At 38.7% G+C, this 22,836-nt stretch overlaps 1 long non-coding RNA gene across 1 annotated transcript; it reads left to right on the forward strand.

The window, feature by feature from the left end:
• The first annotated feature begins 609 nt into the window (after nt 1-609).
• On the forward strand, nt 610-22,781 carry LOC116667019. Its single transcript, XR_004323796.1, has 3 exons — nt 610-675; nt 20,666-20,668; nt 22,770-22,781. It is a non-coding gene; the product is annotated as an uncharacterized LOC116667019 (long non-coding RNA).
• Nucleotides 22,782-22,836: the final 55 nt, after the last annotated feature.

The following is a 22,836-nucleotide window of genomic DNA, read 5'->3' on the forward strand; positions in this document are numbered from 1 at the left end:
AACTTACTATGTAATGTTTAATATGAAAGAATGGTATCTATTCTGAGGTATAGGTTAGGTAAGGTATAGGTAAGAAAAATAGGATGTAAAAGTTCTATACAGGAAGATTCATTTGTTTTTCAGGTTCTTATGTTGAAATAATTTTAGATTCACAGAAGAGTTGCAATGAAGTTGGAGATAGTTTCTGTAACTTTCACCAGATTTCACATCCTACATTTGTAGTACAACTAATTTAATTAATCACAGTTTGCTTCCCTTTCTGAGATTTCCCAACATGATGGTTGATTTTTCTATTAATTTGTATTCCTCGTGATATATACTGTTACATGAGTTTTGATAAATGCATAGTCATGTATCCACCACCCAGCACTGTAAAGAAGAGTTTCATCATCCTAAAATTTCCTCTGGGAAATTCAGAGAAATTCATCCTAAAATTCAGCTCTTCCTCCTTCTCTCAATACTTAGCATCCACTGATCATAGTTTTATGTGTTCTTTAAAGTCACATAAATGCAGTCATGCAACATATAGCCTTCTGGGTCTGACTTCTTTTACTTAGCAAAGTGCTTTCAAGGTCCATCTATGTTTCTGTATGAATTAATAGACCATTCCTTTTTTATTGCTGAGTATTATTCCATAATATTGTTTGGATGCACTACAAGTGTGTTTATTACCCTGTTCAAGGGTATCTTGGTTGTTTCCAGGTTTTATGAAGATATCTTCTATAAACTCTCTTCGGGTTACAGAGATGAAGTTTTTGTTGAGTCTAGAAGACTGAATTGCAGCTCACCAAGTAGAAATGCTAAACAAGAGGCTTGGAGGTTAAGAAACCCTTGAAGGAAAATAAAAGAGAAACTTGAGTTCCAGCCGAACTTCTATCACCCTGTGTTGGGAAGGACATTCTGAGTCTCTGTTTCATTATCTGTATAAGGCTATTGCATTAATCAAGGAAGATACTGCACATGACACATCTGATATGTGGTAAGATGCTATACTGTGTTGGCCATCATCATGACTGTAACTGAGTTCATTGAGCACTTTTTGAACATACTCAGTATGCCAAGGGTTGTGTCGGCAGAGGTGGCAAGAACAGATGACCCAGTTCCTAGGTCTTTCCCCATATTTTATGGAAAGGGAGAAACACAGAAGGTTTAATAGGAACACAGCTGTTACAGATGTACAGATGTTAACGACAGCCTCTATTGTGCATGTTGGGCTAGCCAGGAGATGGAGATGCATGAGGCGAATATAGAGATGTCAGTCCTTAGAGTTAGTGGGTGTAGTGAAAAAGCATGGACTTTGGGGTTAAAGAGAATAAGTTCAGTCTTATTATTCATGTGACCATTAGATAAAACAATAGTCTTGAGCAAGCCATGTTACTTCTCAGAGCAGAAGGATTTGCAATTATTCATCAAGTATAAAAAGTACTTGACACATTCACTAATTCACTCTCTCATTCATTCCACAAATATTAACATTGTTTAATGCAATAAATTAGATAGACAAGGAGAGGAAATAAAACCATAAATACATGAAATGAATAATTAATTTTGGATGATGATAAATCAAGTAAATTTAATAAATAGGGGGATGTGATAAGGAGTGACAGAAGAAGAGACATTAAGTTGGGTGGATGAGGAAATACTTTCTAAGGAGGGAATATTTTAGCTGAAACATGAATTATGACAAGGAGCCAGCCATGTTCAATGGGCTGTTACATAAACATAACAAAAGATCATTATAGAGCCGTATTTTTTATCTTAAAAGGTAGGTATCAATTGTCAGATCAGGAAAGGGTTAGAGAGAATCATAACCTGTGATTGTTTTAGCTTTAATTTTGAAGGGTTTGTTAAAATGCAGATCCCAGGGATCTAACTCTCAGTCGCTCTCTTAGCCCAGCACAGAGCCAAGGTCTAATTTCTAAGTTTGGTGAAACTAGCCAAGTCCAACTTTCTTTCTAAGGCATCATCCTATTTGGGTTCCAAAGAGTCAACAAATACACTGTTATTGTGCTTCCAGCAGCCTAATTAAAGGGAAAGCTGACAGGACCCCAAGGTCCTGATGAGTAGAATCAGAAAGAAAGTCCTAAACTTATGCTGGCTGTTGACCATGAATCAGGCTTCCAACTGTATCCATTTCCTCTCTGCTCTCCTCCCTGATACTTACAAAGACCAAGTCTAGGAAAATACCATGGATCACTATTGATCAGATAGTTAAAAAATGATCTCACCTGCTTGGATCTTGCCTTTTATCAATAATGTCACTATTAATACCATTGATTTAATCAAAGGGATTTGACTGGCAAGGCCCTTGTTACATGTTAGATTGCTGCTGAAAAAGATTGGGTCAGATTACATTATTGCCAGCATTGGCTCAGGGTACCAGTAGACCCCAATTGTGAGTAAAAAGGTTTTCAATCAAATTTTTTTTGCTTACTTTATATGCACACTTTTATTTATGCCCAACTTCATTTTATCCCCTTCAAGTAGCTTAACAAATTTTTGAGATATCGTTCTTGTCTTTTCTTAGGCTCAGTTCTCCCCTTCTCTTTCTCCCACTACCTGAGTTATAGAATTCCCTGCAGTTCTTTAATGCCAGCAGCATGAAAAATTATAAAGCTAAACACTGAGAGGGTTAAGTGCAAGTGTGAAGGTGGTCCCTATATTGGGAGCTTTTTACTAGGCTGTGAGAGGGACTGTCCCTAAGAAAATGCACTCTGAGCCCCCTTCTCTCTGTTGCCCTTCCCTTCTTAGCTCCCTAACTATGGGAGATGCTGTCACAGCAACATTCAGAGCAGGCTCAACAGAGTGAAAACGCACTTAGAAGTTGTCAGTCCAAGGCAGCCAGAAGGCACTGAGGAGGATCCAATATCTCCCTTTTGCCTAGAGGGTAGACGATGTTCACAGATTATCTGTTCTCAAGTGGACCTTAGCTTGAGAGATAGAGATGGAGAGAGAGAGAAAGATAGAGATGGAGAGATAGAGAAAGCTAAAGATGGAGAGAGAGACAGGGAGGGAGGGAGGGAGAGAAGGGAAAATGTTTTGTTAAATTAAAATCATAAAAAGGAATATACTGAAGTATAAAAAGTAAACATTATTCCCCTTCCAAGAAGTATCAGGATTAAATTTAGAGTGTTTTTATTAGCTTTATATTATTTTCTTCTAAACAATGAAATAATCCTATCATATGTAATGTATTCTAAAGTAACATAATGGGCACTAGTGTACTCAAGAACCCACCTTTGAAACATTTTGCCATATTTCAGTTTTTTCTGTGCTTGTTAAAAAATACACTCACAGTTAAGCTGGTTGTAATCATACCGTTCATATTGTTCTGAACTTGCGCTTTTTCTTCAATAATAACTCACTTTTTAAATCAAGTTAGTATATATAGCATCCTATTTCTCAACCTAGGAGGCACGTTAAAAGCATTTGAGGAGCGTTGAAAACAACTCAGCACCTGAGGATATTCTGATTCAATCAGTCAGGGAGGGTTAAAAGTCCCCAGATGGGCAGCCAGACTTGGAAACTATTGAAAAAATAGTTTCCTTAAAAAAAAAATACTGCTGGATGTACATGGGTTACTGTTCTTGTCTACAACCTACTGATGAATATTTAGGTTAGGTTAGCTTCCAGCATCCAGCATGGTTATCTTTTCTCCTATATATACATACGAGCCCTAAGTAGAAGTGCCCCTAAAATTATGGGACACAGACCTAATTTGCTTTGGCTTGAAGCTAGTTTTGATAATTAGGAATCCTAGTAAGTACAGTGAACTTAGACTTGATCCCAGAAAAGGCAGGTAATGGCCCAATGCAAAGGTTTACTCTGGGCCAGTCTGCAGGTTAATTTGTGGCAGGCCGGCGCTCTCTGATGGTTCATGTTCATTTAGTCTCATCCCTGTGGCACCTGGTGCTCAGACTGCTCCAGCAGCTCAACTGACCACGTGACTTGAGTGATAGCATCGCCTGTTTTCCTGCTTCGTGGATTTCATGTTTGGTTGCCTGCTTGACTGCCGAGGCGTCTCATGGAAGATCCCAAGGAAGCAAAACGTGGACCCTTCACTGCACCCTGGATATAAGGTAAGAGGAAATATTGAGTTTTACTGTTTAGTCTCACCAAACTTAACATTGCATGCAAGTGTGACCTGGTGTGGCCTTATTCTTTAAAAACTTTGCTTGTGCTTTAAAAATAAACAAAACCTCTGAAGGAAATGCAAAGGAAGGGAATTCAATTTAAATTTAAGAGAACTGACTTTGTATCTGGACTTTTGGTTTTGAGAAAGGCTGGTGCCTGTAAATGATAATTTATTTGAAAAAGAAATATTCATTGCCTCAAGATAGGGTTGGAAATGGTGGTTTTTTGGTTTTGTTTTTTCTGTGTTCCTTTCCTCCCCCTGTGCCCAGGGTCTCTCCTCTGCTGAGAGTGCCTGCAACCCGGACTCAGGTTTTAAATTCCAGCCTGAGTTCCTTTTCAAGAAAAAAGTGTTACTGGTCGTAATTGCTCATAAAACTGCATTGGAGGCAAAATGTATCCTTCTCAATCCTGGGCAAGGTTTGAATCTGGCTTTATTCATTTTTAACATGTGTTTATTAAGTAACTGATATTAAGCAAAGCAGGTATGGCCTCCTCTTTCATAAATCTCTCAGTCTGGTGGGGAAACAAATGGAAGCATCACAGAACATGACTCAGAAGAAAATTCCGCCCCCACTTTCTGTGTTTTTATTCTTTCCCTTTCTACTTCCTACTTTAGCTTCCCTTGATTCCCACCTCCCTCCCCCCACTCCCCTTAAGGAAGAGTACCTGGGGTCCCTGAAAATAAACTATTTGAATCTGTGGGTAAATGATGTGATGTATCCCCTATACAGTTGGACCAGGAAGTCTCACATCTTGCAAAAAAGAATAAAATTGTCCTGAGTGAAACACCAGTCACTAGGTCATGGGGATGCATGGTGGATGGGAAAATGGATGAACTAATAACCAGGCGGGGAGGATTGTTGTGTGGACTGGGTGTGGGAGGAACTGGATTCAGATGTGTGAAATCATTAATCATGTGCATGGTTTAAACAGTTATGCTTTTTGAGTCATAATTCTTCACTGGAGAAATGAAATGCAAGTACGTAGTACAAACTGTCCTTGGATAGAGTGAGTGCTTGGGTCATTTCGTGAGCTGAGACTAAAGAAACTTAAAGACAAGTTACAAATGAGTCACTCCCCAGAGGACATCTGGAAGTCATGACAGATTTTAAAATTGTTGTAACAGCAACTGTTCTGTCTCGAATCTCCCCTTGAGGCCTTATCAGAGGTGGACCTCTGGATTAACAGGGCCATGTGATGACCCTACGGGGTGCGGGGTGGGGCAGGAGGAAACACACTTTTCTGTAAAGTGCCAGTTAGTAAATATTTTAGGCTCTGTGGGCCAGATAGTCTCTGTCACAATTATTCAACTTGGCTGTTCTGGCTCAGAAGCAGCTATAGACGAGATGTGCCTGTGTTTCAATGAAGCTTTATTTACAAATAGAGGTTACCCATCAGATCTGCCGCAGGGCTATCCCTTGCCACACTCTGCCTTGGTGCAAAAGCACACGCGGGTCTGGGAGGCAGAGATGTAGGTGTTATCCCCAGGACTGCCACTCTATCTCTGAGATGTGACCTCAGCAGGTCACAGTGGATCTCTGTGTGTACTGTCTTTTCCAAGGAAAATCATGAAAACTGTTCCATCTCTCTGAGTAGTTATGAGAATGATATGAAATTACAACTATGGAATTCATGGGGAGAAATTTTAAACAATGTATACAATCCTAAGTATTTATATTATAATTTGTATTTTATTCTCTGATTTTGGTATTAAGGTTTGGTAAGGTTTCATATTGGAACAATTGTTCACTATCTTCATTACCCCTAAAATCAGAAGTACATTTCCTTTCCCCCTTCAACTCTGTCCAGTCTCCATCCTCTCTTGTCTTGATGTCCCAGTTTAGCTCTAGAAACATTACCTTTTTCTTGACACCTCATAACCATCATCTAAACTCCTGGGGCCATGCAAAGGGAAAGTGGCCACGTGTTTCCCGCTCCCTCCCACAGCCATCCTTCCTGGTGACAGGTGCAGGCATTTTATCTGCTTTGATTGCAGCGGTTAGCATGGAGTGGTTAAACTGTATTTAGAAATAAATGGTAAAATAACAGTTGACAAGGAAGCCTTTTAAAGATCCCATTTTCTTTGTGTTTAATGCTTCTCCAGCTCTGAGGGAGCAGCATGGGGTCCATCACGCCGTGGAGAGCAAGGCTGCTTCCAGTCCCCCAGCAAGCATTTTAAGCAAGGAGTTTTCTGCTCCTAGGGAGGCAAGGGCTGCCTTGGAAACGGCCCGTGCTCCCACGACTGTTCTATCACTGCAGTCTTCATTTGGGAGGGGAAGGGGAAGATATTGCTAGGATGCGGGCAGGAGCTGTTTACTGGCTGGGGCCCATTACCCTCTCTGGTCTCTGTTTCTGGAGGAGTGGCTTGAAACTGTGAGATCATTTGCTTCTAACTCCTCATGTTCCTTTGACTTTTCTTCTGGCCTTTGTGGGGAAAGATCTATGACTCCATCTCTGCTTCCTGCCAGAGATGGATCCCATTTCCAGGCCCCTGTGTGCAGATGGAGAGAAAGGTAAGGTGGATGTGTCAACTCATCAATGCAGGGAATTGGATGGATTCTTGAGGTTCTGATGGGGCAGCCTGATTCATGCACCCTTTCCTGGCTGGAGGCCTGAGTGGAAAGGGGGCTGTTGCAGGCAACAGGGCACTTACTAAGTTTCTGGGAAACTATGAGAGGGCCTCAACCTGGCCAGGAAAGTCAAACATTCAGGCCAGCATCTGCTTCACAGTGGGTGTCAGATAAACATTTGCTTGTGGAAAAAGATGAATGCCCTACCCACCAACCATCCCCTCTGTCCGGGGGAGACCAAACTACAGGGCCTGAAGTCTTCCAGAGGGCCAAACCCTGCTCAGTATCTTCCTGGTCAGAGTGCTAGCTGGGCCCTAGTCTGTAGGAGTCCACACCTGCCTGATAGCCACAGTTAGCTGCATCTCATTCATTCATTATTTCATGTATTCCTTTATTGGTAATTCATTGAGTATCTATTGTTTTGCTGCTTGGGGTTCAGTAATGCACAAGACAGTGACAGTCCTTACCCTCGTGGAATTTGCATTCTAGCTCAACGTATCTGAACTCTCCAAATTATGTGACCTCCATAATAGGCTCTTGAGGCCAGCTCTCAGGGAAGTGTTTCTCCTTATGCTGTGAGAGATCACCATTGTTTTTATCACTGGGGTTAATACACCAAGTGACGTCTCTCATATCTAGAGTGGGCATGATCATGTTTTGCTCCACAGAACCCATTAAAGTGAGACAATATTCCATTTGACGTTTGATCAAAAAGTGCCATACAAACTTAAAATATGGACATCATCCCTTATATTTGTATTTAATATATTTATTTTTATTTCAAGTGAATATCTCTTGACTCTCCCTATCTCACTTACCACCTCCACCCATGATTTTAAAGCACCCTTAAGGCAACACGAGTGTCTCATTCTCTTTTTCTGTTTCCTCCCCAGTAAATAGGGCTGAAGGGAGAGAGAAAAGGCCAACCAGGCTGGGTTCTGTTATGAATGGGTCTCACTGTGTCGGTGGAAACCGGTATTATTCACCCTTGAGTCTCTTAGGTTCCTGGTTCTGGTAATTTTTCACTGGGTTCCATGCATATTTATGTTCTATATTTTCTCCCAGACCTTTGCTCACTTTGTTTCCTGCTCTTGCTGTCCAGTCCCAGCAAGAGTTCCTTTTTCTCTTGCTGAAGATGCTGCTTCGTGAACATTAGGTATCTTTGCCAACAGAACACCCTCCACCTTCTCCTTGTCAAGGTCAAAGATAATTCCCACAGCTAAGTTAATTAGGTTCAACCTAAAAGTGTTGGTGAGATCCTGAGCTGTGTGATTGTGCCTAGTCAGTGCATTTTTTAACAAAAAATGGTATCAATTCATACTATTTTGTATCTTCTTCCCTCACCCCCCACCACTTATCCAAATATCATGCCCATTTTATGGAATCACAAAAGCATATTTCATTAATTTGTTAGGCCAAAAGTAATATCGTGGTCTTAGGTATGCAGGTTCTGTCATTCCCTATTTTAGGTAAAGAGTAGTGAGAAATTTTACTACTATATTTTTTATTCTTGCCTGATATTTTTCTTAGGATGAAATGAATAATTTGAATCACCTGATCAAAAGGGGTACATGGTTTTATAGGACTTTATTTTGTGTACCTGTTGCCGAACTCTTTCTTGAAGTATTTTGTTTTGAATCTTTCTGTCCCTAATGTAATAACTATTTAGCTTAGTTCTTAAATTATCTCAGTGTGCTAAAAAGCTTTTTATGTTTTTGAATTGCTGAAAAAGTGTTGTACCAGACATAGTAAAGTCAAGAAAGCAAAGCTGCAGAAACAGCTTTCAAGGTTGCCACATTGATACAAGTTTTAATCAAGTGTGAATCCGTCCAACAGAGTCCTTGTCTTGTCACTAATATTTGTCCAAAGCAAACATATCTCTTTTGAGTCACATCAGACTCAGTGGAATGGAATCTTTTTTTCCCATTTTTGAAAAACCAGGACAGCACCAATATAGTTTTTTAAAAGATGGTGCATATGTCTGGGTATTTGTATGTATGGTGTGTATAAATATGGTTATATCTATAGCTACATACAGTGTTTCCCTTCCTGAACTTCCTCTCCCTCGTGCAGTTCAGCGATCTTAGATGGCAAGGAAAATTGAGTCTGTATGTATTTTAAGAACCCATTCCATAATGACTTCTAGGAACTGCCAATTTTTCAATTGTCTTCTCTCCTCCTTCCCCTTCTCTCTTCCTCCCTCCCTCCTGTACTTCTTTTTTCCCCTCTCTTTTGTTTCCTTCCTCCCTTCTTAAGACGTCACATACCTCAGCTTAGTATTTCATGGTAGACTTTGGCATGAACTTTGAAACAATCTGGGCCCATAATTTTGTAATTAAAGGACAATTGATCATAACTGATTATTCTGCATTATGGTGATATGTTGGGAAAAGGAGCAAATTGAGGGCCTTGGAACATCATAGAGATGAAAAGATGAAGACAGAGGGACCTGAGAGAAAGTTGATCAGCTTTATAATTTTGAGCCTCATTCCTTTACATTATAGAGTTGGAAAATACAGAAAGTTTATTTTTTCTTTTCTTGCAAGTAGGTGTTGCCCTTACACTGCCCAAATGGCAAATGTCTTTGGTAGTTTATGAATTTGAACAACAACAACAACAACAACAACAACAAAAACCCAGAAAATTGTGAAACTAAGGATTAAAGAGTCTATAATATAGCCTTAGGAAGATATATTTTATCCATAATGTCAAAATAAATTAATTTGGAGCTCTTTATTCACTATAAAGGCAAATTACTAGATGCACTGATAGTTATGAGGTTTGTAAGGATGAAATGAGGTGATGCTGGGTGATGAGGAGGGATTGTAAAATTTTCAAAGGATTCATCGCCAGGTCAGTAAATTATGACATGGCTAAATTGGCAATGGGCAGTACCAAAGCCCTGATGACATTTCTCAGGAATCTTTCGAAATCCTGCCTATAGCTGTTTTTAATCACAGACATGGAAACTAGAAACTACAAGCATATGAAAGTAGACCCTATAGCAGTGACTTAAAATATGATCTGATCCTGGGTTATTTCCCAGTACATTCATGATGGAGAGGAGCTGTCTTTTATCTGGAGCTATTTCTGATTGCCAGAAAATAATTGGCAATAATTTGAATCTGTAGTTTTCCAGGATCAAAAGCAAGAGAAGCTCTTTCTTGATGTTTTTGTCCTGTGAACACAGCACAGTGAAGACAAGCTATTGCTTTTCAGTGTGCTAAATCTGTTGACACTTACATTTGACTGGAATTTGAATTTAACCTTTTAGTAATTCCTACAGAAGGCAAGCACAAAATATGGGTTGTCACTGCCAGTTAAGCCTTCCTTTTGATGGAGACACTAACTTGATTGTACTGATTGTACTGATTCTCCCCTTCACCTCCTTAGTGCTCCTGCCTTCTCCTCAACAACATATCAGTGACAAGTCTGAAGATGGGAAGTTGTCTGAGTGGGTGTGATTTCACCAGTCAGTCTGATGACAACTCCAGTGGGCTCTCTGGGGACCATACTGATGAGGGCACTAAACTCAGGCTGCCTGGTTTAGAATCCCAATTCTACCTCTTATGGCCATTGCCAAGTCTTATTGTTCTTTGAAGCAATTAAGAGAATACATGATCTTTTGAGCCGTATCTGTGATCAAGTCCCATATCTAAACCTTAATGGCTGGATTTCTTTGGATTAGCCACTTATCTTCTCAGAGCCCAGGGCTGTGGGATCCTAGATGACTTTACTTTGGCTCAGGGAGTTCTTTGTGAACAGGTAACACAAGGGGAATTAAAGTCAGGGTAGATAGTCAAATGCTGTGTTTGCTGATCTATGGACCAACGGGTTTGACTCGTGGATGCTCTGGGGAAGGGAGTGTTGATCAGAAAGTTTCATCCACTTGACACTGAGACTGGTTTCTGATCTTCACCATTTTTTCCCTTCTGCCAAGTGTGTACTAGGCCTCTCAGACTCTAGGGGCTCCAGCCATGTGAGTTTCTCCAGTGGACCCACAGAGCTCAATGTCAGTCTGAGGAAGACAACCTTGGAAGATAAAGGAGGAAAGAGAAGTGTTTCTGATTAATCACTAGATTAATCAGAATTAAGCTCTAGTTCCAGGGACTAAAGTCTCTGGAGGAACCAGGTGTGTGTGTGTGTGTGTGTGTGTGTGTACATGCACGTGTGTGCCTGTTTACATTCATAACATCCAAGCCCTAGAGTTCTTATTTGCTAGCCTAGTTGTAATAAGAAATCTCCTTTGGAAAATGAAGTTACTATATTCAGGTGAGAACATATTTGGTGTTGTCCATCAGCCTGCAGTCCTGAAGGCTGGAATTAATATTACTCAAACCTAACAGAACATTTGAGCCTATCCATTCTTTCAAGACTTGGATTCACCTTGGGATTGACAACTGTTGAATGGTGAATAGTGATCGTTCGGGAGGGTGGGAAAGGGTATAAGATGAGAGAGACTGCAATTATCGAGCTTGTCTACCTCTATGATTTTACTCATCTTGAAAACTATTTGCAGAAGAGGTATTTGGGGTACCTATTCTGTAAGAGTAAAAGCACATGAAATTATTCACTGAAATTTACAGAGGAATTGAGTATCTCCACTTATATAATCCATTTAAGTCTTGGCAAATAGTATTTATTTTTCATTAAACAGCATTCCCTTGTTCCATATTATAATTCTCAAGGTCAGTAGCTTGATATTCTGCTTTGCCTTTGTGGGGTTATACTCATATATTTCTGTCACATTTTGTTAAATGAGAGTTGTATGATTTCTTACTCATTCCTGATTTATACTTTGTTCAAAGAGAAAGAAAAGACATTACATGGATATCACAGTGAACAGTAAGTGGAGATATCAATAATATGAGATGACCTCTCTCAGGGAAATAACAGTATCCAACCAAAAACTTTACAACAGTTTGTGCTAATGGGAAGAGGAATGAATCCTAGAATAAATTCCATGGGTGTTACATAAAGCAATGGATTCTATAAATAAATTATAAATAAATAAATACATTTGAGAAACATTGGATTAAGAATTTTTGTTATGGCTGCAGGATTACCAAAGCCTTTAATATGGTAATGTGAATCCCCTAATGAATTTTTTTCTGGGTCATCTTGCAGGCTGATTGTTCTATAAAACCCATTGGGAATAGTTTGTTTAGATGGATTTTTTTCTCATTGTTATATTTCTATTGATAAATAAGATGGGGCCCCAAATATCATAGTTGGAGGGTGACAATTTTCATTTCAGTGCTTCCATCACAGATAGTCTTGAAATGAAGTAAAGGTAGTTTACTACCCAACAGTCATTCTTTGTTCTTTCCCCCAAATTATTTGCTAACAGACTATGGCTTTTATAGGGGATGTGGTTTTAATTCTGTTACCTTTTCTAGATTTATTTTCTAAGCTTCTCTTGTGTTTAAGCTTGTTAAGTAACCCAATTCTAGACAATCAGAGAAATGAGGAGACATCTGTTAGGAATTTTCTGGGAAATATTGTAATTTCTGATAGAAGACAGGCAGGCAGATATGAAGGAAGAACTCTTAGATGTCAACTCTTCCCCCTCCTTCTTGCCTTGAGTGGATTTGCCATTGTGTGATGTGCCATGTTGGGACAGTAGGAAAAAGCCAACAAGAAGAATAGAAGACTGTGAGCTCTGACTATGTTGTTTCTGGAACCACCTTCCTCCAAATGACTTGTTATGTAAATAATGAATGTCCTTAGGTTTAATGCAGTTCAAAACACCCTGACTAATACGATATTTGTCTTTTGTTCTTAATTGTTACAGCTTCTCTCTAATTCATTTTTCAAATTTCTGCTTCTCAGATTGAAAGCATTTTAAGTGAGCAAGGATCGTTCTCTCTGAATGGCCTTCATAAGTGCCTAAATTTGGCTTGTTTTCACTTGGTTTTTCTTTTCGTAGACTGGTTAAACCAGAGAGTGTTTTCTAGGAGTATTCCCCTCTCCCCCCATATTCCCTCAGATGCTTGAAATAAGTCATTACCCTACCCCCTAACAAGAAATGGGCAAAAGAAAAACTACTATGATGGCATACACTATACATCTATAGCTAATTAACCAGAGCCAATATTCACTTTACAATTGTAATTACTGCTGGATTAAGTTGTAAGCATCCTCCTGTACTTCAAATAGAATTTTAGTAGCAAAGACCAAGCTTGCACGGGGCCTTTGAGGGCATATCCACTGAATTGATTGAGGTTTGCCCTTTATTCTCTTTGTTGTTGCTGTCTTTCCTAATAGCTGGGCAGCCTGTTGGCAAGAGGGTTGTTAGGAACTGGGTTGCAGCTTCCCCAGGTCCTTAGGGAATCACTACATAATGATGTATAATTTAGGATTCAGGGAATGCGAAACTGAGATAAGCTAAAAAGCAATTGCAGACTATTTAAGATCTCTTAATTTATGGCCATTTTGTGCATAGTGGCTAATGCATCCCTTGCCACCTCTTACTAAAATTAACACTCATATTCCCAACCCTCATCCTGGCACAGGGTTGTCTTCTTCTACTTAATATACCTTGAAGGAACTTGGAGTGACCATGTCTGCTTTGTAAGAGTTTGGGAGGCTGGGAAGATAGAAGCAGAGACATGGGTAAATTTCATTTACGCTTTTACTTACAACCCAGGGATACATCTAGTGTTTTTGACATCAGGAGTGTATCATTTTTAGCATCTCCCTCTTCTATATGACAAAATTATTTTATTAATAATCATTACATAAAATTAGCAATAAAAATAATGGCCAAAAATAGAGTGAATTTCTTCATTTATTGAATTTTACATGTATAACCATAATAGTAAAAATATATAATACAGAAAATAAAGAGGACTAAATTAATACTTTTCATTGAGATTAATGTATTTTTTTTTTTTTTAAAAAAGCTTATGTCTACTTGTGGATGTGTGGTAACACGGAATAGTAACATTATAGTTTCTTTTTTCAAGATTTGGCTTCTGCAAATTTGTTAATTTCTGTATAATGTTATTTTTCCTTTGCGTATTCTTGTTCAGTAGTCTATAATCTCATTTGGTACTTGGCTACCTTTTCTCACCTTTAATCTGGTAAACTTCTTTATTTTAATTTTAAAAAGTTCCTTCTACATGAAGTAACAAATATATAATATCTGGAAAATATAAATATCCTTAGGGAAATTCTTAAACCTAAAAATAAGTTCACCATAGATTAATAAATATACAAAATTATAAACAAATCAAAAAATTTCATGTCTTTGGTTCTTTGAGTTTCAGTTCTAGTGGCTTTCAAAGTTCTCTGCAGTTAAAAAGTCTCTACTAGAATATCCGTACTTATGTAAGTTTATTTTTTGTAACTTATGAAACTTTTCTTTCTGTAAATATTCATAGAAAATTAGTGAATAATAGCAAACACTGAAATTCTATTCATTTATTTAGAATAAATGTCCAATTCTGGGGTAAGTAGTCAAAGCATATAAATATTGTCCATCTGAATTCTTCTACCAGTGTAAGTAGTTACTTTCTTTTTAGGAACTTTTAAATCACTGCCAATGTGTTGGTTCACAAACTCTGGAGTTTCCCAGGTAAAATCTGTAACTGACCTTCAAACACAGTGGGAAATAAGAGACCAAAGAGACAGGCCGCTCCAGATTGGTAGGTAGAAAATTTAATAAGCAAGGGAACTTATATACAAGGCTTGTCCTGAGCAGCTATGAGACTGAGATATGAGGCCTTACTTGAGTTTAATCACATATACTATCCAGATAATCTCAACAACACATTGCTCTCAAGGCTGTGTCCTTGAAAATGGCTCTTACTGTGGGAAGTGTATTTTCCCAGCATAGAGCCTCCAGTTGCCTAGGTTCAGCTCCTGGGTCAGTCAGTGGTCACATCCTCCTGATGAACTCCTCCTCCAAAACTGGGTGTTTGCTTTCCATCATTTCCGTGTCTGGAAATTCTGTGGTGCTGCTTCTCAAAGCTGGTTTTCCAAAAGTAAGTCACAGCCTGTTTCTCTTTATTGCTGATAGCCATGTGTAGAAATACATGTGGTGGTGGTTGTGAGTATGAGTATAAAAAACAAGACTGTGGGTCAGATATAAAACTGTTGAATACATTTGATAGCAGAATCACGTTAGTGGTTTGTGATACTAACTTCCAGTGATGACCTTATTTAAATGATCAAAGATTATTATTTATTTTTGATTTGTTTTATTTTCTTCCTAATTCTTAGAGATTTGACTTCATTGTAGGATATGGACATCCACCATTTACTAGCCCCCATCTCCACATATATCCGTTACTCTGAGTTGAAAGTCAAAGTAGTGCTGCAGGCTAAACACAGTTTCTTTTTAGTGATTGTATGTGCATAATAATACTAGTAAACATTTACAGGTTATATGTTATAAAGTGAGAGAAAAAGGAAGGAGGTGTTCTTCTTTCCTATGGCGGAAGGGGGACAAAATTATTTTGATTTTTTATTGATAAATTTTTGTAGCTCTGAAAGTAGAATTTATTCAGCAAAAGGTGCATAAGGGCAATAAGTTTATATTTGTAATGTCAAATAGGCTTTGTCAGGACATTCCAGAGAGAGCTAAAGCATCATGATGTACTAAAAAGAGAAACAGATAAGGAAAGATTCCTGAATTCCTGAATACTTATTCTGGCTTCATTACTGATGAGCTCTGTGGCCAAATTAATCACCTTATATCACTGAAAATCAGTTTGCTCAATATTACAGGAGAGATCAGGACTGGACAGTCTCCAGAGTTTTTGCTAGATCAACGTTCTATGAAATGTTTGTCTTTCTTGTCTTAAAAATCCCCCAGCAAGGTAAATTGCATATCTTTCTCATTAAGGCATACTTCAGCTCATGGAGTCAATAAGCATCTTGTGTATTCGTGGGTAGCTTAGGATATGAGATGAAAGTGAGATGCATCATATGGGAGAATTTGAAGTGAGCCCCATTTATACTTCTCTGTCAGTTGCTCTGTTATCTTGTTCTTGGTGTATGAAGAATGGGTGGTACGTTGGTTTAGTACACAGGGTCTGGAGTCCTGTGATCTGAACTGGAATTCAGGCTTATCACTTACATATTATCAGGCCTTGGTTATGCTATTTGACCTCTTGGGCTTAGGTTTTCTAATCAATGAAATTGGGATGACCAATATACCTGTCTCATTAGATGGTGATGTAAATTGAGGCAGTCCATAGAAATAACATCTTTCTCATGCTTTTCTGTGAATATTTTGTATCCAAGACATATTCCCATGGTGATAACTGTGCTCCTGTTACAAAACTTCCCTTTGATTCTTTGTGTTGGCTTCAGTCAAGAAAGCCCTATGAGTTGTTCTTTCAGTTCTGACAGGTTGTTAAACAGTAATATATTCCTTTATTCCACAAGTATTTATTCAGCAGCTTACTGGGATTCTCACAGCTTAATGCAATGGTGAAATTGAAAGATGTTTATAAATCTGGTTTCCCTCTTGCCTAATCAAGAGTCTATTCACCTGATTTCATATTCATGACTAACAGAACCCAAATATTCAGTACCATGGGGATCTCCCGAAGTGTGGGTGTCAGAGATGGGAGAAGGGCTAGCTGGGTGCCAGACAGGCTGTCCTTCTCTTGCAGGGATTCTGGAATGTTCACTGAGAAAGGATATAAGCTGAGCGTGTAAACAGGGCTGAATCCTAGAGGAAAGCTGGATTTTGATTTGTGAAAAAGTATTTTTTAAGATAAAAGAATCCCTGCCTCCAAGGGTTAAATATCTGCAGTTTTATTTTTTTTCCTTCCAATTTTTAGTTCCTATCTCTCTCCTATCCTTAAATCCTCATCCTTCAAGGCTATCAATTCTGTTCCATTTACTGCCCTTCCTCTTTTCATTACTATGTAAAGAATGCTCCAAAACATGCATTTAAATTTTTATGTAGTACTTGTTTTATTATACTAATAAATCCTCTTTTTGTTTGCCAAAGGCCTCTAGTGGATGTGAAGAGTTTATATGTAAATTAAGAAAATACTTTGTCACTTTAATGATACAGAGCTATATATAAGGGCAAATGAGTGCTGGATGAAAGAGAAGGCCGGCTAGGAAGGGCGTTTCTCTTCAGTTATTTTCATAGGTCAATCCTCTGGGTCAGTTGTTTCCCAGGCATCAGTCTGGTGGAGCACCTCTCAGCTCAACAGGAGAGGAAGCACTCAGTTCTTTTCTACATGAGATTTAAATACTGTTTCCTACCCCACTGTGATATGAGGAAAGACACAGCTGAAGCAATTCAAGCTTTCCATGAAGACGTTTAGCCTTCTCACTGGTAGGGTGGTTTTTAAATCTGACTTTAGATTAAAATCAATATGGGGGAGGTTAAAAGTTTTCTGATGTCTGGGCCCCATCCAAGAAAAGAATAAGTAATTAAAAATTGGTAGGAATAGGGTTTTCATATCATACAATATCACAATATGATTGTAAAAGTACCCAAAACATTCTGCTTTACAGCGAAGTCCTGAGAAACATGCTTTCCTAGGGATTTGTTTGATAGCAGCACAGAGTAGTTTAGGAGCATTGCTGGATCAGGTAGAAGTCTCTCAATTCTTTTCACTGTTACACAGAAAAACCAGGCACGTAAGGATAGTTTCACTGACATAGACACACAATATGCTTGGAGATACACATCGCCCTAGAAATACCTTTAGACACACATTCTTATTCTAGGATGCCCTGGAACAGGTACACAGAATAAACATATACATTCACAACATAGGTGCATAGACACACAAACACACTAACATGCTTACATACATACACATGCAGGTATACGCAGATGTAGGTATACAGATATACACAACACACAGACGTATGAGCATAGATATACATAATAAGGCTTTAAGCACACGGATTTGCCCACAGAAAAAAGATATCCAAGGGTTCACACACAGAATCATCTACACAGAGACACAGAGGGACCAGACAGGAAGTTATAAACCAACATGCATAGAATTGACTTTGGAAGCTTCTACTTCTTGGCTTTGTGCAGGGTCTTGAACTATCAAGGGGATCATCTGCTGCCTTTCTATGAATTTGATTTGGCCCAACTCAGTGCAAGCTCTCAGATCCCTCACTGAGATGGGTCTTGTAGAAGGTAGGGTGGCAACTTAGCCTCAAAGGTAAGTTGGGTAACAAAAGTGGGTAACAAAATTCTATTAAATTGTCTCACCTGGTATGGAGCGACAGACATATTAATAGAAGACTAAGGAAGCCCTAAAATGATAATTAATAAATAATATTTGAGTGGCATCAAACATCTCCCAAATGATTTTACACTTTCAAACTCATTTTATTCTATCTACATTTATAGACAGCTTTATAGGTTTGATCTCAATCTTATCTGATCTTCTGAGCTACTCAATTAAATGGGTAGATTTATTACCTTCATATTATACTTTGAGGTTAGAATTGATATGATTATTCTTACTTTACAAATGGGAAAAAAAAGAGGTTCAGAGATGAAGGACCCTATTCAAGAATATCCCAGGAAAAACCCAATTCCTAGTTCAGCATCAATTTCACCATTACAGTGAGCTGTATAGACCCTGACCAGGTATAAAGGGAGAAAAACTAGATAGTAGGGACCCAGCTCATGAAATAAAACAGCAATATGCATGCCTCAGCTAGACTTAGAATCGAGTGTTTACCCCTAGGAGACATTGGGGCATACCTACCAAGATATGTGCAACTGCTCTCTCTAGCACACAGCTCGATGCCATTATGATAGATTTGGAACTGACTACATCCTGGCCTGTTGTGTATTGAGATAATCTGGACTTTGTGGGGAGGTTTCTTTCATTTGCTATTTTCTGTAAACTTCTGTCTGGGTGGAAATAAAACTGAGTGAGAAGGCATTTGGTCATAGCAACATTTGGAAATTGTCTTTTATACCTCACCTTTTTATTGGACTGTAGGAATAGCTGTGTGTTCAAAGGGATGGTTATAAGATCTTCTGCCAACCAACATGCATCTGTATACTTATTGAGCAGTTATCATGAGCTTGTTCCTGAGATTGGATCTGTGGTAGCTACAAATGAGAATCTCTGTACTCGAATGGCTTCAGTTTTTATTTAAGAGACAAGTAGTGATTAGGAACTACAGAATGATTAGACAAAGATAAATCAAAGAAGACAGATTGAAGGCCAAAGAAATTAATTCTGAGTATAGATAAATTTTATTTTACTTTAAGTGAATTGCTTTGAAATAAATTGAATCACTTTACAACATATGAAAATAAAGATGTTTAAAATAGAAATACAGATTCCTAATGATATTTATATTTATATAATTTCAAATGATTAGCAACTCTGGGCTCACATTCCCACATGGAAAATGTTGTTAGGGAATTGTTCCCGTCTCCATACTTTCTTTGGCTTATTTCAATATCTTTTCACCCGTTTGGGTTACCTTCCTGGCACTACAGGTCTATGGGTTTACCATCTCTGATTAAGAAATAGTTAAGCCCAGTCCCAATGACTGATGTCTTAGGAGTCCAGGGAGTAGCAGGTCAGTGAGGGCTGGAGCAGTCAAGGGAGGTCTCAAAAAGGAAGTGGGAACTAAATTGTCTTGTAGGAGATCAGGACTTAGACAAGGGAGGGATAGATGCAGGATACTTGAGAGCAGAATTCCTGAGAGGAGGCAGAAAAAAGTTAATTCAAATTAAATTCTAGATGCATTAAAGTTCTGCAAATGAATATCAACATTTAAAATTTTAAGAAGACAATATAAGAGACTAAATGATATAAGAATTTGGAAAGTTATACTTCAATTAAAAAAAAGAATTTGGAAAGAATTTTTTCCTTTAGACAGAAAAATCACAAACCATAAAAATTATGCTTAACTTTTTTCAAAGTTAAAAAATACTTTGATCCAAACACAAATCAGAGATTTGGAATACAATGAATACCATAAGGAGTGAATAAAACTGGCAAATAATTATGTAAGAATGTACAAAGCATTCTTACAAATCAGTATGAAAAAGGCAAGTTAACAAAAGGGCACAACATAATGAAAATACCATTCAAAAAAGAGGAAATACAATCAGTGAAGATACGAAAGCATGCTCAACTAATAGGATTATGTAACTAAAACAACAGTGAAATGTAATTCTGTAATAATCATTTTTGCAAAATTCCAAGTAGTTGGTAAGAATGGGGAAAAATGGTAACTCTTTTAGTCTACTGGTGGGGGTGTGAATTGGTAAAGCCCTTTTGATTGTAAGAGTGTATATTTTGTAAAGTTAAATATTTACTATATACTTTGAACAAACAATTGTGTGTGTATATACACATATATACACAAATTTCTTAGAGAAAGTATTTTGTATTTGCACAAGGAATCATTTGAAAGAATGTCCAATGTAGCATTGCATGTAAAATCCCAAAATAATTAGAATTTAATGTTCCTCAGCAAGATAATAGCTAAATAATTGGTGGTATACACACTCAAGGGAAAAACTACACCATAAAGAAAATGAATGGACTAGTACTACATAATTTAACTTAATCAAATGAAAATCCAAGTTTATGAGAAAAATAAGTTCCAAACAATACATATCATGTATAGTATTTATATCAAATATTAAACATGCAAAACACAATAAACCAATAAAAAACTGAATGAACATAGTCTGTGAGGAGGAAATAGTTTAGACTAAGAAATAGGTTTTGTGGCAAGAGATAAGACTGGCCTGATGTGGCTCAGGGACTCAGGGATGCCCGGAGTGGGACAGCCTGTGACATACAGGCTCTGTTGCTGGAGCTTTAAGAGCCACTTTGCTTTCATTTTCTGATCAAGCAGCCATCACCACTGTCCTCTTTTCAAAGCTATTATGTAGGGGAGAAGAGCTGTTACGGATTCACGTGTAAGACACATCCATATATGGTTACAAGACATTATCCAAAGATGAAAGTCTTACAGAGCAGCCAGTGCTGAGAGATCAAGGAAGGGAGGGTTATAAGGCATTTTTCATTTTTCTTTCACCTGGAGGGAAGGTTCAGAAACTCACTCAAAATCCTTCCCTCAATCAAATAAACATTACCTATTGCTTGGATGTTGTCAGTGGCCTCTTAAACTGCTCTTCCTGCCCTGTGTGGCTGCCCACAACCTGTCATCTTCATTGCAGATGAATGTCCTAATAACATGGCTCCCAATTTATGCCCAGTTCTGTCTTATCATCTGAATAAGGCCCAGATTCTGCCCCTTCCAACAGCTGGCTCCAGCTTCTCTTGTTGGTCTTACCACTGCTCATGCCACAGATATGTGCTGAGAGCCTGGGTTGTACAGACGTCTTTGTGAGCACTGGGGACTTTAGGAGAACACAATGGGCATGGATGCTTTCCTCAGAGTGCTCTCATTCCAGTGGGGGATGCAGCCAACAAACAGTGAAATCACAAATGGATGGTTGTGCATGGCACAACTGCTATGCCTTTAACAGAATAAGTGTGACAGTGAGTGACTGGGGACATTAGATACGGTGGTCAGGGAAGACTCTTTGAGAAGATGACATTAGAGCTGAACTCAGAGAAAACAGGGGCCATGCATCGGTGGGACTGATGTCTCAGTTTTCTTTCTTAGACTCTGGCCTGACTGGCCACCATGCCCTAAATGTGTTCTGTTCTTGACAGCTACACTTTGGCCCATGCTATTTCTTCTTTCTAGAACATTCCCTCCAATCTCCACCTGTGGTAGCTCTGTGCTGTTTGAGATGCCATCTCTTCCGTGGAGCCTTACCGATCCCCCCCAAGCCAAATGCCATCGATCTTACCCCTCAGATTAATGTTAATGGTGGGATCTTCCCTCTTTTAGTTAGGATTATCCTGATTACATGTGACACTCGCTTGGTTGAAGTGAGGATAAGTGAAATGTATTGGTTTAAGTAAACAAACCACAGAATGAGCAGGGGTAGAGCCAGTCACAGGGATACCTGTATGTTGAGATCTGTCGAAAGGAGAAGTGATTCTCTGAGTTGCCATTTGCCTGCTGTAGTTCTTAAAAGCATCACCCTACAGGGGCTTCTTTGTCCCAGTAGTGGCAGTTTCTTCCTGTGGCAATAGCTGAATCCTGTTTGCAGCTTTTTCAGCACTTATAGAATCAGCTTCTTGGTATCTGCCTTTCCATCCTCTCACTTTGACTTCTGTGTGCCCCCTAGACATCAGTACCAGCTTCCCAGGACCCATCTGGAGAAGTCTGGGTCCCAGATCCAAGTGATCATTCTCCGAAGTTCAAACACACCTCATCAGGTGGCAAGAAGCCTCTCCTCAGAGGTCTGGGTCTTGTCCCATGATGTGCCTTTCTCAAGAGGCTGTTTCAGCTCTCTTCTTTATTTCTAGATTGTAGTAATTCCAACTTCTTCCCTTTGTTCCCTCATCACTAGGGGTGGCAGTGCTTCCTCACTGGCTCTCTCCATGAAACCTCAATGTCCTTTTCCTTTTAACACTGTTGGTTACCTAGTTATAACCCTATACTTGAGTTAACAAGATTGTATACCAAATGCTCTTTGTTGAAACAACGAATGTGATAGTTTCTGCTTCCTGACAGGTCCTCACAAACTGAAAGGAGCATTTACAAAAATTCTCAGAGCTGGACAGTGTCATACAGAAAACATACCACCAAATATTCTAAATTTCCAATCGTCTTAGTGTCAACTATTTCACATATATAATACAGATTAATAACATAATGGATAGTTAATTAAACTCATTCATTCTAATGACATATCATGTGTCTGGGCTGTGGTAGTCCCAGAAGTTATCTAGGAGAGTCTTAAAACCACCCTTGAGATACTCAGGCAGTTCTATGCCTACCATTCTGAGTCTTGCCATCAATTAATGGGCAGTGTCTGTACTTGCCTTCAGCTTCTTAGATTCTTTTAATCAATCCAAATATACTCTGCTTCGGAACTCAGAAGCCTTGGCTTTCTTAAGGTAGAGTCCCCTTCATTCTCTCTTCTTTTGACTGGTACAAATAGTTAACTTTCCATCTTTTATCCTATCTCCAAACCAAACCAACGCAACTGCCTCAGCACAGAGCATCTTGTTTGTACCCTTAAGGCGTATATTATATCTAGCATCTCTCTATAGCTGGGACAGGGATA

Source organism: Camelus ferus, chromosome 11, assembly GCF_009834535.1.
Source record: "Camelus ferus isolate YT-003-E chromosome 11, BCGSAC_Cfer_1.0, whole genome shotgun sequence".
Taxonomy (NCBI): domain Eukaryota; kingdom Metazoa; phylum Chordata; class Mammalia; order Artiodactyla; family Camelidae; genus Camelus; species Camelus ferus.